Source organism: Gopherus evgoodei, chromosome 7 (genome assembly GCF_007399415.2).
Source record: "Gopherus evgoodei ecotype Sinaloan lineage chromosome 7, rGopEvg1_v1.p, whole genome shotgun sequence".
NCBI lineage: Eukaryota > Metazoa > Chordata > Testudines > Testudinidae > Gopherus > Gopherus evgoodei.
The window spans coordinates 10,028,942-10,044,081 of NC_044328.1; the positions used below are offsets into that span (position 1 = coordinate 10,028,942).

Below are 15,140 nucleotides of genomic sequence, written 5' to 3' on the forward strand. Positions count from 1 at the left end.
GCTATTTTTGTCTTTTTTTTCATTATTTTTTACTCGCCGCCTTGTAGCATTTATCAGTTTTCTTTATTTTAACCCCCTTTAAAAAAAACCACAAAACAAAACCCACTGTCATTGCCCAACCGTGACCATGGCAACAAGGGCACTTCCGCCCTAATCCAAGATGGCGGCGCCACCCGGCGCTCTACCTGCCGCTCTCTATGGTGTGGTTGAGGCCTGTGGGTGGGGAGTCCCGTGACGGGTCGCTGCGTGATGACGGCGGCCGGCAGGGGGGAGGTGACGGGGCCGGGCCTGAGAGTGGCTGAGGAGGATGGCGGATCCCTCACGGTGAGTGGGGCAGGACGGGAGGCAGGGGTCACGGAGGGAGGGTTGTGTGGAGAGGCGGGCGGCTGGCACGGCGAAGCAAGCTTGGGTGTGAGAGGGGAGCTGGGGTGTGGGGCTGGGCTCGGTGGGGCTGCAGCAGGGGGTGGGGAATAGGGGGCTAGGTTTGGAGGCAGTTTGGGGGTGGAGGTTAGGGAATAGGGGGTTGAGGGTGGAGGGAGTTGGGGGTTCGGGAATAGGGGGCTGGGAGGTAGAGCTGGGGCTGGGGGTTTGGGAATAGGGGGCTGGGAGGTGGGGCTGGGGGTTTGGGAATAGGGGGCTGGGGTGGAGGCAGTTGGGGCTGGGGGTTTGGGAATGGGGGCTGGGAGGTAGAGCTGGGGCTGGGGGTTTGGGAATGGGGGCTGGGAGGTGGGGCTGGGGGTTTGGGAATAGGGGGCTGGGGTGGAGGCAGTTGGGGCTGGGGGTTTGGGAATAGGGGGCTGGGGTGGAGGCAGTTGGGGCTGGGGGTTTGGGAATAGGGGGCTGGGGTGGAGGAGTTGGGGCTGGGGGTTTGGGAATAGGGGGCTGGGAGGTGGGGCTGGGGGTTTGGGAATAGGGGGCTGGGAGGTGGGGCTGGGGGTTTGGGAATAGGGGGCTGGGAGGTGGGGCTGGGGGTTTGGGAATAGGGGGCTGGGAGGTGGGGCTGGGGGTTTGGGAATAGGGGGCTGGGAGGTGGGGCTGGGGGTTTGGGAATAGGGGGCTGGGAGGTGGGGCTGGGGGTTTGGGAATAGGGGGCTGGGGTGGAGGAGTTGGGGCTGGGGTGGAGGAGTGGGGGCTGGGGGGTTGGGAATAGGGGGCTGGGGTGGAGGAGTGGGGGCTGGGGGGTTGGGAATAGGGGGCTGGGGTGGAGGAGTGGGGGCTGGGGGGTTGGGAATAGGGGGCTGGGGTGGAGGAGTGGGGGCTGGGGTTTGGGAATAGGGGGCTGGGGTGGAGGAGTGGGGGCTGGAGGTTTGGGAATAGGGGGCTGGGGTGGAGGAGTGGGGGCTGGGGGTTTGGGAATAGGGGGCTGGGGTGGAGGAGTGGGGGCTGGGGGTTTGGGAATAGGGGGCTGGGGTGGAGGAGTGGGGGCTGGGGGTTTGGGAATAGGGGGCTGGGGTGGAGGAGTTAGGGAAGAGGGAGTTGGGGCTGGAGGGGTTCGGGGGTAGAGGGGGTTTGAGGGTTAGGGGATAGGGGAGTAGAGGGAATTGGGGTGGGGTGGAGGAAGTTGAGGGTTAGGAGGCTGGGGAATGGAGGGGATTGGGGAACGCAGGGGTTTGAACATGGGGAGTGGGAGATGGAGGGAGTCGGGTTGGGGGAAATCGGGGTGGGATAGGGGTGAGATAGTTGGGCTGTGGGGGGGACAGCTGAGGGGTGGGGTGGAGGGCTGCGTGTGGAGGGGAAGCCAGTGGCAGTGGCTTGAGGCAGAAGAAAGGGTGGAGAAAGAAGGGACTGGAGAGACTGTGGTGGTGGTGAAAGGGTTATGTTCTGTAGCATTTGCTACAGACACTCTCACATCACTTGCTGCTGCCAGGGAGAGCCTGTAGGTGGAGGAGTCTCGGCTCCAGGCTGGGCTGAGGCTGCCGTTGCTGACAGCAGGCAGGGGCTGGGCCTAAAGGGCAGCAAGACAGAAGAAGCAGGAACAACAGCCGAGATGGTAGAGAGCAGAAGCAGGAAGCCCCAAACACAAAGGCACTAAGACCCCTTTATGAGCAGGTAAAACAGGCTTATTGGGAGAAGGGGGGAGGGGCGTGGATATGGTGGCTATTGGTTTTGAAATAAAATGCCATGGTGTCATGCTTTAAAAATATATCTTCTGTGTGCTCCCTCCCCACCCCCGCTATAAAGAAAGTGAGGGGTGTTGTCAGCTTTATAATTATTAGGGGAAACCCTTTCCAGAGACTGGTTATGGGCAGGGTCAAACACTTGCAGGAGACAAAACATAGCAGTCATTATTTAAAAATATATTGTTTGTTGCCCCCTGCTTTGCAGGGAACAGTATTAATAAACCTTTGCCTGGCATTTGTTTGCCAGCTATGGAATGGATCAGCTGTATAGCCTCCAGGTTTATGAGCAGGTGGGATGAATTCAAATTACTGCGTATTGTGTGCCCGTGTGTGAATTTCTTTAGTGTATAGTTAGCACTTAATCTTTGGTGTCCTTCCTCCCTGCAGCTTGGGATACTACTTTATGATACATTGTCGTCTTCATATAGTGAAATGGTGATATTAAAAAGAATAAGGAAGCACAGTTTTTACAACCCTAGCTTCCCTCCAAACGAAATATTGTGAGCAGGCTGAAGAGAAATTAAAGATGCTCTATGTATGTGTTTAGTAGCAACTAATATACAGAGTAATGATTACCTGACATTCAGGGTAATCATTACATCTACTATGTGGCTGTACTAGCTATACCTCTCCCCCATTTTCCTGTTTCACTGCATTTATTTTGTGGCAATTCTGTTGGAGCCATACAAAAAGCCTCTCTTTAAAAGTAGGTATTCTGCAATAAAATAATTTTTTGTATCAGAACTGTAGATGTGTTTTGAAGAACATTTAGTGACAGCTTCTAATACACATGAGGTTGTAAAAAGTGTGTTCATTCTCTATGTAAATTGCACAAATATATCTTAAGTCACTAGGGAGTTATAGTAATCATAATTGTATTGGATTGTTGCATATATTTGACTACAGTTGTGTTTGTATGTGAACTACGTAGCAGTTCAGCATGACTGAAGTTTAATGGAGAAAGATTGCGTTCAGACTTTACAGGGATTTATAAAAGTAGATATGGAAATTTTAAAAAGTCATATATTAAATTAAAAAATAGGAAAAGATTATGCTAATTATAATTTTTAGTTAATGTATTTGAAATTGATACGGACTGTGAAAGCATGCATTTTATGTAATTATGCATGCATGTGCACAAAGACCTTTCCACAGCAGAATATTAATGATTGAGTTTTAATTGCATGTATTGTAACTGCTGCAGTAGTGACACAGTCTCAGCCTTTTGGAACCAAAAATTGCTGAAACAAAAATTAGCCAATGATTTTTTGACAAATTGCTTTGGTGTGTGTGTCTCTCTCTCTCTATTTACTTGTTTCTAATAGGAAAAAAATCACACACTTTTCATGGAACTATAGATCTATCTATCTTTAAGTATTATTGGATGCATCTATTTATAAAATTAAGGGCCTGAAGAAGGTGGTGGTCATATTAAGTAATACAACATGTACAGCCATATTTTAAGCATAGCTTGTATAATGATCTCAATATAACCCCAGGCTGATTTCTTAAAAGGATTTCTGCATCTTGAAAGTTTAATACTGTATTGTAGATACATTCCAGTTTAAAAAAAAATACCCTAATATTATCAATTCTTGTTAAAAAGATTTGAGCTTATATATATATGAAAACACTTGTTTTTCTGAGGGGCTGGATTTCTGTAGCTGTAACAAGTGAAATGATCAGGCAACAATTACCTACGTATAATCTGATAATAAAGCAAGATAATTTTGAACAAAGAACATCATTGATATATCTTGGATTCCTCATTTGAAAAAGGAATGCTTTTTCCATGTTTTGTCAGAATCAGAGCAACATAATATTCCCTATTCTACTTTTTATAGAAATGTAAAGTAGAATCCCCTACATCACATAACAGCAGAGGTAGGGTTGGTAAATAGTACTGGTTCTGACTAGCTGCTGATCCTGGTATAGTTCTGTCTTCCCAACATGACACATCTGTAAGGCGCAAGGGAGTTGGGGAGGGGCATTCCTTTATCTTGACAATTATATCACACTAATGGAAGTACTCTACATTAAGAACACTAGATTATTGAAAGGCTTCCATCTGACCAATGAATATTTTTTGTAGCTTTCTGCATGTGGTTTTCTTTTAACATTTTCATTGTGTGCACTCCCATTAGGAAATCCTTGGATTTGTTGTTACATGATCATGGCTTTCTATGAAATGAGCTTTTCTGCTGAAAGAATGTGTGATGGTCCTTATTTCACTATTGTCATCACGAAGGAACTGTTCACTTGTGTGTGTGTAATATATGTACACCATGTCTAGGGCTGTTTAGTAAAGACTTTTAGGCCATGGCTACACTGGCGCTTTACAGCGCTGCAACTTTTGTGCTCAGGGATGTGAAAAAAATACCCTCCTGAGCACTGCAAGATACAGCGTTGTAAAGCCTCAGTGTTAACAGTGCCGCAGCGCTGGGAGCGCGGCTCCCAGCGCTGCAAGCTACACCCGTAGAGGATGTGGAGTATGTGCAGTGCTGGGAGAGCTCACTCCCAGCGCTGGCGCTGCGACCACACTTGAAACTTAAGTGCAAGTGTAGCCATATTTAGGTATGTACATGTCCATATCTTAACTGGATTAAGAATGTAAAACTAGACATAGTTCAAATTTTACATTGGTATCAGCCTTATCTAACAGATATCTAAAGATTGGTGGGGAGTATGTGCTCAGGGTCCAAGAACAGTATCTTTTGGAAAGACTGCATTTTACAATAAGGGAATAAAATTCTCACTGGGAGAGTATTTGAACATTTCAGATGTGGCTAAAATATCAGCCTTTGTCATTTAAATTTGAATGATAATTAAATACAGAGAATTCTCCCTTGCTACTGGCTTTTTCAAACTTCTGAGGAATGATGAAGAATTGCCCTCCATGCTAATTGCACTTGGTCCTCCCTTGGTATCCTGCTGTTAAGTGAAGTGTCTGGTTAGACTGACCTCACACTTGGTAAGGCAACTCTCATCCTTTCATGTATTTATACCTGCTCCTGTATTTTCCACTTTATGCATCTGATGAAGTGGGTTCTAGCCCACGAAAGCTTATGCCCAAATAACTTTGTTAGTCTCTAAGGTGCCACAAGGACTCCTCTTTGTTTGTGCTGGGGATTGTCTTTTTCCTCTTCTCTCTACCTAGCTACAGCTGGGATGGTTCCCTCAATTATCTCCATCTCCCATCAGATTCTGATGGCTGTTTCTCTTTTCCTATCCTCAGTTAGGTGTTGGCTTTTTCAGTGTCTTTCAGAGGAGCTTGACGCTTGCTGTGTCTGGTACAGGTTACCTTGGTAGTGTGGCAGCAGTGTGAGGCTTCTGGCTACATCCTTGGTGGGGAGTGTTAGGTAAATGTTGGTATGTTGCACTAGCCCAAATGTTAATTTAACCCACTGTTGAGGAGTCCTGTTAACAAGTCCTGATGATGGATCAGCAGATTTTCTGAAATTACCTGAAGTTTATTATGTGTACTTGTTTCCTAGGGTGGTTGGTTGCGGATGCTTTTAGGATTGAACAAATCTTTGTATTTTTCCCTTTCTCTTTTTTATATCCATATATTTAATTTTGATTACACATTGCATTGTGCTTTATCTTGGAGGAGATGACTGCATCTCTTTATGGAGATTTTTTTTTGGTGGGGGAGGAAAGGAACTGATGATATGAAAGATTTAACAGCCTCCCCATCAAGCTTGTATAGACTAAAATAATCCTTGTTTACATTACAATTGCCCTGTCTGACAATACTGCATATTTTCTGTGTGTGTGAAATAGTTTGGTATGTTACACAATGTATTGAGATACAACTTGTAGCATGTGATGATAAAATAATATTTGAGGTACTAACATTTTAATTTTTATGCTCACTGTGCCTGCACTGCTGAGATCCAATATTATTTAGGTAACATAGTACTAAACCTCTCTTTACATAGCGGCATATTCTGGAATCAAACTCTGTTCAGCATAGTATTTCTTTATAAAGAGATGGCTCTGATTACAAAGGAGTTGTACCGTCGTTAACCTCTAGGTAATATATGTGCTTCTCTTTAAAAATACATAAATAGATTGTGCTGTGTTTGTAATTCTTTTTAAAAGCCTCAGACTTCACATCACGTAGTTAATTTCATCCCTGTAAAGATCAGTACAGAGTAAGAAGAATCTAGGGAATATTGTAAGGAAAATATTACAGTACATGATCTCGTAAAGTGATACATGCTGCTCAGAGCTAAAACATGCTAGAATACCCTGAAGTAGTGTAAAGTGGTCCCACTGTGGATGCTCAAAGAGCTCTTTTAATGATTTTGGCATGTCTGTATCCTTAGTTCTTTTAGCATTTTATTGGTTTACTGTTAATTATTTAGACATATCACAGTCCTTTGAAAAGTAAGAAATAGGAAAAGCTTGAACAGTTTTAACTTTTCCCTCTGAATTCCCTTCCCATGTGTGCCAAAGAATAACTTGTAGTCTGTGTGCTGGTGATGTTAAAGTGCATCTTTGTTTTCTAAATATATATTGAATTTTAAGTTGCATGAAATACCTACTCCTTTAGTTGTGAACATTCTTGTGCTGAAGAGTACACTTTATCATATGAAAATCATGTAAATATATTTTGAAAAGAGTTTATATTTAAAACTTGACTCTTGGCTGCAAGTGGCAATCATCGTTCTAAAAGGGATATTATTTGTGACACAAGCTATATGGGAGCCTAAATGTTCATCATGGGATATGTGATGTTCACAGCAAATTGGATGTAATTTACTCTTACCTTTCTCACACCAGTCCTTTGTGTGCCTGTGTCTGCCTCTTAAAGTGGCACACATCCAAAGTGTGGTCAGGGTATATGATGTGATCCATAAGATGACAGTATGCCTGTGGGAATTATAATGATTACACAAGTATCCGAGGGGTAGCCGTGTTAGTCTGGATCTGTAAAAGCAGCAGAGTCCTGTGGCACCTTATAGACTAACAGATGTTTTGGAGCATGAGCTTTTGTCGGATGCATGATTCAGTGGACCTGTGTACCCCAATACTCGGAGGCTTATCATTATGTATGGATTCTGATTGTTTGTTCTTTTAGCATTATATATAGACCACAGAAGCTGGGCACCTTATATAGACTTTTTAATACCTTACACATTTACATTATAATGGCTGCCTAAATATTGCAACACATCTCAGTTCACTCTCTTACTACCTAGCCTGTTGGTGTTTTAAAATAGAGTCTTTATTTGAACATAGATCTTGTTCATGGTTGGCAATGTTTTTCAAGGGGATTCTGAAACACGTCATTAAGTGATGAAGCCTGTTTGTGATGAGGTACAATTTTCATTTATCCATGTTCCAGTCTCCCACCCTTTCTGCCCACATGTTGATATAGGCATTTGGAGATAAAACAGCTTTTTTTTTTTTTAAGCATAGGTGATTCTTTTCACCAACTATTTCCAAAACTATTTTATATATGAGGTTGCAGAACTGTTGTTTACTTGGAACCTGCCCGTGCATTCCTTGCGTACCCCAAACTCCTGTAGATTTCACTGGGAATGTTGCATGTGCAAAGAATGCAGAATCAGGCTCCCTTGTTGTTTAGGTAGCACGGTAATAAAGTCTACATGACTTACGATTAACATTACTAAAGGGATTCTTAGTTTTTGTTGACAGTATCTACACACTCATATGACTGAATCCAGGCACAATTTGTGAGAACTGAAAGGAACAGATGGTTCATCTGTTATGAGGTTCCTTTTCAAAGCTGTTAAGTGATGCTAACTAGCCTGCCATTAACCTGACTGTATTGGTGAGCAGATGTTCTGTGTTGTTTTACTACCTTAAAATATCATTTTTTGCCGAAATTTGAATTTAGTTGTCATCGTCGTCGTCATGGCAAATCCCAAAAAGAGATGGTCTCCTTGCAGTTCAAGCACCACCTAACTTGATCTCTGGTTAGGTTCTTACAGTAGTCTGGCTGAATATTCATTTTGTCTGTCAATGGCAATCTTATTTCACTACTGAAGTTTTGGGTGTTCTCATGATTGCTAGCTGTGTAGGGACAAAATGCAGTTAATTAAAAATTCATTTGCCTTAGATACTGCCTTTTCTTGTGATATGGCAACAATATATTGGGGAGACAATGACATAGCAAGTAGTTATCTATATTGTTTTGTTTTATTAACTATAATTTTAGGGTTTACTCTTTTACACCATCTTTGTAAACTGATGTAAGCAACACTCAAAAATGATAGGCAAGTTTGAGCCGATGAGCTTTTCCTGTTTCTAAATGTTGTAATGTAAGTAAATTAGCATGTTTAAATATGTAAAACCTTCTTGAATAATATGACAAGGAGATAGCTAAGAAATTTCATGAAATAAGGATTAGTCCTGCTGTTGGAATTAAAGATATCTAATTATGAAAATCTGGGAGGGCCTCAACTTGCAAGTGACAAATATTGCAAAACAATAAAATTTCTCTCAGCTCTCTTGGAGTCATGGACCTCTTAATAGTGTCCTGCAAAGTGCTGCCAAAAAAGTGTGATATATATTACTTGAACATTTCATTTTTAACAGTATTCATGATAGTGAAATCTTGCAGTGTGAATACCAGGAGTTTAGATGAAGTAACTATGGTGACAACAATCATTTCCATGAAGTGTAAGATTAAAGAGTACTGTATTCAGTGAAGAAATAAAAATAATCTTGCAGCCAAGAGACTGAGAAATTTTAGCTGATACTTCCGATTTTTCACATGCATTTGGCTTTTAATTATTTCTAGATTGTAACACATGTAACCTTGCTGTTGTGTCTTGAAGAACACAGCACAACTGGTTACCAGTTCTGCCATGGGATTTTCAAATCATTAGATATAGAGTACTCAAAATCTAAAGGGAATCTTAATTGTCACTGCTGGAAATTGAACCATCTTTTAAAATGAAAGCTTGAATTCCTAGAAGAACCACCACCCCCTACAGTTTGCATAGATTAAGATGTTTTTAACATGAATTTTGTGCCGTTGGAAAGCTACCTGATTGGCAACCAGGGAGACTGAAGCCCACTGTTTATCCTCAAGCTGTGTTTGCAGTGGATCATGATGTTGCAAACTTCTTTCTTCCTCTCTCCTCCATGCTCCCAAATCACCCTAATCTCGATAAGAGGAGTTCAGTCTCCATGTTTTAGTCAGGCTATGGCTTCTCTGCTCGTATTTCCAGTACATGCCTACTATAACAGTGATATCTGAGCTACCAGTCTCTTGTATTTAAGATTTTCACTACCTTTTTATAGTCTCTAAATTATATTGCTTTGTGCTGTAACTCATGAAATTAACAGTGTTTACTAATGCCGGTATGGAAGTAGAAACATTTACATTATGTCCAAATGGTTTTGATTATTTTAACATCCTGGGGGAAAAAGCTTTCTCAGGATAGTCTGTTTTTTAGCAAGAGAAACCAGTTCAGTGTCACTGTAATTTAAAGCTTTGTATGACAACGCAGTAAGTCTAAATTAATAGAATATTTTCTGAATAATTATCTAATGCTTCCTGTACAAAGCAAATGTAGACAGTGTAGCATGTAGAATATGAAAGACTAATTCAAATCCTTAATCAAGCAACAGATGTTTCTTTCTCCTGTGTTGTATGCAGTCAAGTAAAATATTGATACCTACTTCCTTTCCCTTTAACGAGCCTGTAATCAAAAGGAAAACTTGCTTGATTGGCCAAGGTAAAAATAAGAGTTGCTTGACTCTTTCAATTTTTATTGTATGAATTCTAGTATCTGTGAAGTTGTAACTTTGTGGATTTTGTGCTGCCAAGATAATTGCTTAGTATTTTTCCCATGGCTTGAATCAGCTGCATCTGAAAAGTAGAACCATGCATTAAGAATGTTTATTTAATCCTAAAGGATGAGTAGGCAGAGGCCTTTCCCTTTATAGTTCCATAAATGTTAAGTTCTTTTTAGAAGCCTTTTGTTACAGGGAGCTCACTGAATGTATGAGAGAGAACATGACATCACTAGCAAACTATAGGGCTCCTGTAAAAGCTGGAGGCATCAGGTGGTTTAATATGTAAACAAAAGCCCATAGCAGCCTAAAATAGATCTTCATAAAAATAAACAGTGCAAATATTACCTTCTAAACAAGGAAGTGAAGGGCTACCAGAGGAGCTCTGTATGTAGTAGTACGTGTGTTGTATAAAATGCTGATCAGAGAAGAATATGAGGGATTTGCCTTGAAAACCCACAGAGTCTGGTATTGCCTTTGATAGCAGGGTATTTGTTTACATATGTATATTGTTGACAGATGAGTATGTAATCAAAGGTATTAAAAAAAAATCTTGGAGAAAATATACAAAAGTAGCTGCTTCTCACAATTTATTATGGGGAAGGGTGAAACCAAATGATGCACATAAAAAGTGGCTTGAACAGCTGTTAAGCCTGTAACAATTTTTTCTAATATAGTCTAAAATTTAGTAGCTATCTTTATGTAACATACAGGGTTGGCAGAATTTGATTTTTTTAATAATTTCAGTGGATAATGTTTGGTTAAGAATTTTTTTAACTATTTTAAATTTTCACAGGTGCAGGAGATTATGCAGACAATATTTAATGACAAGATGTTGAGATTCAAAAAGTTAAAGCTTTATAATTTAAAACACAAATTATTAACATCACTTGTCAAATTCTACTAAGTAAATATTATTAAATCAAACTCTAGTTCTCAAGATGCATTTTTTCGTACTCTGCCTAGCAGTAAACTTCAATTACCATCAGTGAAAATATTTTTTCATCAGTTTGTGTGTGTATTACTGAGTTTAGTAACATACAACATATATAAAAATTGAAAAATAACTAAAAAGTTACTTTCAAGCCAAACAGAATTTTATACTACTGACAAAGGGTTCCAACTGTATTGAATTTAATTTTGGATGATTATTTTTGTATTGAGTTTATCAGGGTTTTGTTAATCTAAAGTTCTGCTTAGTCATAAGAGAAAAGAGATTTGTGTCAGCAAATTATTTGAATTACAACAGTAGGAACTTGTACTGAAGAGGGGCAAATTTTGTGCTGACTTGCACCTTGTGTAATTCCTTTGAAGTTCATGGTACAAGTGTATTGTACAAGGTGCAAATTAGGGCAGATTGTAGCCTGTTATATTTGTGTTTTACTGCTGGTTTGCTGGCTTGTGTACTGGGAAAACTATTAGTAGCTTGCTTGGTGACATGTAATGTGTTGTGTGGTTTATACTTGGAAGTGGCAGGTCTGGTGGGGGAAGTAAAACTTTAATTAGTGCTGCCCTGAGTAGCTCAAACTGGATTTTTTTCATTGCTTTACCCATAATTGTATTTTCCTTATCTTGTGCAATCATTTAGTGACCACACTTACTTTTCTTTCCTGGTTAGGGCTGCATGTGTGCAGAGAAGTGTTGGTTGACTGGTATTTCTCTCATATAAGACTTACAGAATGATGAATCTAAAATGGCTTTATGCAAACCTGATCATTCTAGAAGACTTCAGTTACACACAAACAATCATTGTTTAGACTTCAGTTACAAACGTATCTATGGTAGTGATGATATTCTTCTAAAGCAGGATTTTATTTATTGAACCAATTAGCTGTTGAGTGGAAACCAGAACTTTTTCTGAAATGCAGAATTTATATATATCAACAAATTGCAGTGCTGGCAATAGGAAGATCTTCATTCTCAGGGGACAGTGACAGTTAACGTGTAACAAAGATGTGGGTTCAGATCCTGCAAACCTGATTTGTGTATGTAATCCCATTGAAATCAGTGGGTCTATTTTTAAGAGGAAGGATTACATGATTGGACCATATATTCAGTGGCAAGTGTATTCTGAAATGTTATTGAAACTGTTCCAACCTTTCTGTAACAGACAGATGGGATACACACTCCTCCTTTAACAAGTAGTTAGCTTCACTGGTAGGACTGATTTTTCCATCCCTTTCTAGGTCTCTGACTTTCCTCTCTTTGTTTCAGCCCCCACTGTTTCCTATACTCTTCTCATACAGATCAGTAGCAGCTTTACATACTGCTGCTCTCCTGTGGTAGTGAAAAACAAAATATTTTTTTCAGACATCAAATTGTGTAAAATTGAGAAGGAAAAGGATGAAAGCAAGGAACTATTTCTCTTCTTCAGCATTTGCCTCTCCCAACATATAGCACCGCTCTTGGTTGAGGTGTGCTGCTTCAAAAGCAGCTTTAAAAATAGTTTGTGAAATTTTTGAACTGATGTAATATAACACACGCTACAATTTGCATTTATAGCTCCTGTCATCCAAAGATCTCAAAGCACTTTAGAGAATTGATAGATTTTAGCCTTCCAACACTTTTGTCAGGTAGGCACTATTTCCTTTTGTGTTACTGATGGAAAAGCTGGGTCAGGTAGACTACAGGGGAGATTTTCAAAACAAGAAATAGACTTTAGGTGATCGGCTTCATTTGATAGTGTGTCAGTGGGAGATGAATGTCAAATTCCTATCCGTACCTTTGAAAATCTGCCTCAATGTGACTGGGCCTAAAGTCACAATGACTAAGTAGTGGAGTTGGATTATCAGGTAGAACACCTGACTTCTTTGTGTGTTCTGACCACTAGACAGGTTCTCTTTTCAAACAAGTAAAAGCATAGCAAAGCAGCAGATATAAAACTGCTCGTGCGCGCTCTCTCGCTCTCTCTTTCTGAAAGCTTTAAGTGGCATTATTTCTTAATTTCAGCATGTAAACATAAGCATGTTAGCTACATAGGATGCCATAAATCAGAACATTTCCTTGGAATATCCTGAGGTGGGGAGATATCACAGAAAATTTCCAGTTTTCAAACTTTAGGAAAAATGTATTTTGGAGTTTTTACTCCTCTGTTTTGCACCAGTAAGATGTGATCTGTCAAGGTTCATAGGTCTCAAATATGATCCATGATTTAAAAAAAAAATCACTTTTGCTTGCATAGATCTATTGAACATTAGAGCAATTATTCGCCCAGTGAAATAATAAAAATAATGGAGGGCACCAATGATCTCAAAGTCAGAATGAATGGTCTACAGACACAATTTACAAACAACACTTTTTTTCCCCCTTTTGGTGGCGCAGGCATCGTGTAGGTTTGTGTAGTGAGTATAGCTGTGTGTTTTTCACAACCATGACTTCTGTGCTGAAAGATGTGACTTCTAGTATTTTTACTAAAAATTCTTTCACTCCAGTCTACCTGAATTTTTAGTAAGACTCTCTCAAGAGTTTGTACGGAATTGATTCTTTATGAAGTGGTTTATTATGCTTTTGAAGAGAAATGTTCACTTGTAATCTTGACAGTTTAAGAAAATGAGTTTAAAAATTATTTCAGGAGCTAAATCTGCTCAGTCTCCCATCAGGTTTTTGTAGCTTTACAGTCTTATATTTTGTCTCTATTGTTTCAGTTTGTGTCTCTTTCACAGCATAACTGAGGGTATGTCTACACTACGAAATTAGGTCGATTTTTAGAAATCGATTTTATACAGTCGATTGCATATATCCACACTAAGCACATTAAGTCGGTGGAGGGCATCCACATTACTGTGGCTAGCATCAACTTACAGAGCGGTGCACTGTGAGTAGCTATCCCACAGTTCCAGCAGTCTCCGCCGCCCATTGGTATTCTGGGTTAAGCTCTCAATGCCTGATGGGGCAAAAACATTGTTGCGGGTGGTTTTGGGTACATGTCGTCAGTCGCCCCGCCCTCAGTGAAAGCAGCAGCAGACAGTCTTTTCGCACTAGACATCAGGGCTATTAGAAGAGCACAGCAAGGCGTGCTGCGCATCAGAGAAGTTCTGAAAACCAGTTTCATGACTGGCCAGGCTTTGGTGTGACAGTTGGGTGTGTTTCTCCCTGATGCAAACCTGCACCCTTTGTTAATTTTAACTCCCTGTAAGCCAACTTCTCTCCCCCCTTCAAAATAAAGTAACTGTTGTTTTGAAACCATGCATTCTTTCTTTATTGATTTAAAAAAAATGAGATAATGGACAAGGTAGCCGGGTGGGGTGGGGGAGGAGGGAAGGACAAATCCATATTGCTTATTGTAGCCACACTAAAAATCAAACTGTTTGTTTGAATGACAGTCTTGTGTTGCTTGGGCCATCCTCTAGAGTGGAGTGGCTGGGTGCCTGGAGCCTCCCGCCATCCGCGTTCTTGAGTATCTGAGTGAGGAGGCTACGGAACATGGGGAGGAGGGTTGGCGGTTATACACTGGATGTAGTGGGGGTCTGTGCTCTTGTTGGCTTTCCTGCAGCTCCAACAGATAGTTCATCATGTCCTCAGCATCACGTCCTGCCTCCACTCTTCGTGCTCACTTAATTCTTTCCTGGCCTCTGCCACTGAATGCCTCCATGCATTGATAGGGCACAGTTTAGTGCGTGAGGACTGCATGAGCTTGGAAGACATGTCATCGCGACTGCAGTTTTCTTCGCCTTCTAATCTGCGATTACCTTAGGGACGGAGATGATAGGGGGAGCGTAGAAACGTTCTACACTCTACAATTCTGCACGCTGACCAAACAGGAAATGAAATTCAAAAGTTCTTGGGGCTTTTCCTGTGTACCTGGCTAGTGCATCAGAGTTCAAAGTGCTTTCCAGAGCGATCACAATGGAGCACTCTGGGGTAGCTCCCCGAGGCCAATACCATCGATTTGCATCCGCACTATCCCAAATTTGACCCAGCAAAGTTGATTTTAGCGCTACTCCACTCACTGGGGAGGAGTACAGAAGTCGATTTTAAGACCCTTTAGGTTGACGGAGTGGGTTTGGTTGTGTGGACGCATTCATTTTTAAAATCGACCTAATGTGTCTAAATTTGACCTAACCCCGTAGTGTAGACCAGGCCTAAGATTGCACAAAGGACGGTCAAATATTAGAAACCCTCACCCTTGAAAAAATAAATGCTTCTATAATCTTCATATATATCTTGGGTCTTGTAACAAAGATAAAAATAAAGTTTTCAGGCTGGTGTGTTTTTTTTTTTCATGTTGAACAGTGTCTTTTAAAC

At 41.0% G+C, this 15,140-nt stretch overlaps 1 protein-coding gene across 2 annotated transcripts in view; it reads left to right on the forward strand.

Moving 5' to 3' along the window:
- The first annotated feature begins 253 nt into the window (after positions 1–253).
- The window catches only part of SHOC2 (SHOC2 leucine rich repeat scaffold protein), a 111,829-nt gene continuing 96,942 nt past the window's right edge, over positions 254–15,140 (forward strand). The window contains exons 1-2 of one of the 2 annotated variants that reach the window (XM_030568915.1): positions 254–324; positions 1,868–2,049. The gene's annotated coding sequence lies outside the window, so the exon portion shown is untranslated. The remainder of the gene's footprint in view (positions 325–1,867; positions 2,050–15,140) is intronic. The other variant, XM_030568916.1, reaches the window with a different exon arrangement.